The 4,345-nt window shown below is 38.3% G+C and overlaps 1 pseudogene; it reads left to right on the forward strand.

The window, feature by feature from the left end:
- Positions 1-2,487: 2,487 nt before the first annotated feature.
- Positions 2,488-2,939, forward strand: LOC144251283 (biogenesis of lysosome-related organelles complex 1 subunit 5-like; annotated as a pseudogene).
- The last annotated feature ends 1,406 nt before the right edge of the window (positions 2,940-4,345 follow it).

Genomic DNA, 4,345 nt, shown 5'->3' on the forward strand with positions numbered 1-4,345 from the left:
AGTTGGGGTGGGGATTTCACAGTGAGAACTGCCTCCCTGCTTGCAGACACCTTTGTATACCAGGCTCCTCCTGGAGGTCCCGGCAATCTGGGGTATATGTTTATATCTGATCTAGTTGTCCTGAAAGGTCAAGATCCCTGAAAACAATTAACAATTTTTATTATTATGACAGTTTTTTCCTGTAAAAGTTTCCCAAACCTAAACAAGCACATTGCCATTCTTGTGTAATGACCAGCCAAATTCTAGCAATTTCAGGAAAGACAGGAGTCTGTTGAATTTAAAACCTAGATTCTTACATAATCTAAACTCTCAGAGCATCAGAAAATGGTTTGAGGAAAACAGATACTTACTGGAAATTATGATTTGGGCTATGATTTGCACCTAAATGGATAAAGCAAAAAGCTAGGTTATTAATACTTCATGATCCAGAGTACAACTGCAGGAATGGTCACATGCTGTATGCACAAGTTCAGAAAGAAGGAAAGAGATTACCAGGGAAATTTAAAATACACTGACATGAAAAGATATCTAAATACATACTGCTTTCAAGTCATGCTGATGGTAAACAAGGTAGGCACCCATGGGTTGTTTTGTGGTCAGTTGTCCTCATGCCTTGGGCTCTGCTTGGCTCATGAGGACACCACATAATGTTAGAAATCATTAAAACAACAACAACAACAAAAACAACATCAAAAGAAGGGGTGTTTCTATTTATATGAATACTTTGGGGGCTATTTCAGGAATTGCTGCTGTCCCATCTCTCGCCTCATCTAAACATCACACACAAAGCTTGTTTTACTAATTGTGTACAATGGTGTGGACTTGGAAGACAGGCCTGGGGCATTCATAGTGTGGGACCGTCCCACAACCGGGACTAAAGGAGTACATTCTTTCTTGCCATTCAATTCCTTCACCCCATGTGACAAGCACTCTGTCTTCTTGCCCAAGCTGGGCCAGGTGTTCATGGGGCAGGGAGGTGCATGCAGTTTTACAAAACCTTGGCAGACTCTGGCAAGTGAGCTGAGACCCGTGTGACAGAATCCAACACTCACCTGGCCATCTGCAGTGTGGCCAGCCTCCCCATAGACACCTGAACTGCTGAAATGTGGCCTTTCCACTGAATGATCCAGTTCACCTTGTGTGTCTGGGATTCTTTTCTGGGCTCCTTGTTTACAGACCACTCCATCTGTGTCTATTTTCTGTTATTACTAGTTAATTGGTAATCGGTTAAGCCAGTTTGTCACTCTCTGACAAACTCACAAATCAATTCAGCAAAATAGCAAGATACAAAATTGACACCCATAAATTAATTGTATCTATCTTATCATTTAATATTTAAAATAAATTGTTAGATATATAATAAGATTAGTTTGTTGATAGTATAATTATTTCATTTTCCATGTGAAGAAAGTGATTTGAAAAAAGCTAAGGGATTGTCTAGGTCAGCATCAGCTGAAGACATTGCACTTTTCTCTTCACTGAATTTCCTCCCTGGGCTACCCATGCTCCCTTGAATGGTTCTCATTGTTTTATGACAATATAGATTGTTTTCTACTTGGATGAAGCCCAAAGTTGATATGTCCAAAAACGATCTCCATAACTCACTTTAGATTTTTTACTCAAATTAGTGCCATGCCCATATCTATCCCTGTATCTTGGTGAACAGTTTTTAAGTTGGGTTAACTTTAGGATATCTCTTGCCCTAAACTCCCCTAGAATTTCAATTGCTATTCTGAGATTTCACTCTAAGTATGGTGTTTTATTTTTGCAATGTGTTGTGCTAACTGCCACTGCTTTGATTCTTTTCCATTTTTTAAATTATAAAAAGGCAAGGCTGTGAGACTAAAATATGAGGATGGAACTAAGAATAGAGGACATTGGTCATCAGCAAATGAGAAAGAAAGTTTAAAATTAAAATATAGGTAGCTGTCTTATAATAGCACTTTAGTCATCTCTTTGAAGTAGCCCTTCCTGTATAGAGAAGGCACTGTTGCTGAACCATGGTACATCACATGCTGTGCTACTCAGCCTCCTCACCTCTTCTGCATAATCATCTATCCAGAATCCCACATTATTGATTAATTTTGCAATGGGCCTGGATGTTTGGCTAATGAAAAGCAGATTAGGAAAAATAAAACTATTTCTTTTATTCTCTTTGTCTGTTTCTGCTAAGGAACACCTATTGCTACTCTTTACAAAAAAATTTTGCCTTGATAGTCAAGAAATAATTTAATTATTTGGGGATTGATACATAATTATTTGGTGTTTTTTCTTAGTCAGTTTGAGGTTTCCTTAGGATTCTTGACCAGAATCCTTTTTCTCTGTGAATCCCCTAAACTTTTCTGATATTCTTTGCTCTGGAAAGTTTTGGTCTCCTAACTAATATTCAGAAAACAAATTCTGTGCTCCAAGTAATTGATGTCACTCCACAGTCTGACCATGAAAGAGCATTTTGTTCTTAAGAATCTGAAATAGTGGCCAGTCGGGATGAGTGGAGGAGGGACAGAGACCCCTGTGGGTTGTGAGGTTGCTCCTGGTGGCGGCAGCAGCAAGAAAAGGGACTTGCTGGGGACTGCGGGCTCAGCACTATCATTATCAAGGATCTTGGAGAAATTCATTCAAGGCTTTTGGATCACAGACCAGTTATAGAAGGTGAAACTCGTTATTATTTTGTAAAATAATTTGAAGAAAAACGTGGTCTTTGCTAAGATCACATTTTTCTTCAAATTATTAACTTGGTCTTTGCTGAAGAATGTGTGTTCTTGAAAATTGGAAGACTATGATCCATGAAACAAATGAACATACTTTTCCCAAATGCAGACAAATGATGCAGGACAACTTGAAAGAAGTTCTCCAGAGATTGCAAGCATCTAATGACTCCATCTGTAGACTCTAGCAGAGGGAACAGGAATGAAGAAAGATGTATCATGACCACTTAATAGCTACTGAGAAACAGCACCAACTCCAGTGGGAGGATTTCATGAAAGAACAACCCCACTGTCATGCTGAGGTGGATGAAAAACACAGAAGAACCATGGAGAGGCTTAAAGAGCAATATGCTGAGATGGAGAAGGGACTAGCAAAATTCTCACCTTTTTAAGAACTTGAACCACAACATTGACAAATGAAGGAGAAGATATTGACTCCTCCACAAAATACTCCCACCAAAATTTAGCCTCTGCTTCAAGCTTAGAATACTTTCAGTGGCATTTTACAGAGGCACACAGAGAAACTGCAGCTGGAGCCTGACTGAATGGCCTATAGAAGAGTGCTATACCATTCCTGTTTTAAGTGCCAAAATATGATCATTTGAATGGGGAAGAAGAGGGGGAAAATGGGATGAATTTACCCTTTGTCAGAATTTGATTTGTTTTCTGATCAAATTCTGATTAGCTGAGAGAACTATAACTACAGACTTCTTAGAAAGATAATTCAACTCATTCTCATAGAGGGTTGATGTTAATTACTGTAGCTTAAAGGCAGGTAGTAAGAGACTTAAGGATGCATAAAGTGTCATTCCATGCGTAATGTAAACAAACAGCTGGCCTTGGAACAAAGATCACATTTAAAAGAAGGAATGATCAAAGCATTGTCTCCACTATGACAAAGATAGCTGCAGTGTTGCTGGCACTGCCTATTGGGAAAGATCAGATTTTGCAGTGCAGCCAGAGTGTCCTGCATTTCCCTGGAGGACAAGACGCATGTGTGTTAAGCTTTGTGGCCTTATAGCTCTTAGTATTTTCAGCTTTTGAAACATGCTTAGGAGGAAAAGCTTACCAAACATATATTTTGGCTTTTAGCCTTTTTCCAAGAATCACAATCTTGCCCATAGTATTTACCTCATTTTTGTGTCTGTTTTTCTGTGGATAAGCTTTATAAGATAAATAATGTCTATACATGTTCAACTGTTTAATGAGTAATCAGCAAATTCTGCCAAGGAGTTCCTCTGGAACCATATAAGCATTCTGGCTCTGAATGAACCAGAAGTGTTTGTCCATGTGGCAAATGATCCATGTTAAATGTGAATTCTTTTTAATGTTCACGTCTGATCTCATAAGCAGGTGTATTATGATGAAATGTACCAATTTTGTCATCACTGTGATTCTTAAAATTCTGCATTTAGAAATTGAATTGAAGAACTAAGTTGATTTTGTTTGCCATACACCAAGCAAAAGTAAATGCAATAATTTCAAGAGATTTATGGAAAATGAATTTGAGGTATGGCCAAATCTTTGTAATAGTTTTCATTGCTTTTAAGTCAAGAAGGGTACAAGAAAGAAAATATCTAACTCTCTCATCTTATCTCAGTGTTGTGACTGCAGAAAACTGACAGTGCTTGACTGTG

This window comes from Urocitellus parryii (assembly GCF_045843805.1).
Source record: "Urocitellus parryii isolate mUroPar1 chromosome 13 unlocalized genomic scaffold, mUroPar1.hap1 SUPER_13_unloc_1, whole genome shotgun sequence".
Classification (NCBI taxonomy): Eukaryota; Metazoa; Chordata; class Mammalia; order Rodentia; family Sciuridae; genus Urocitellus; species Urocitellus parryii.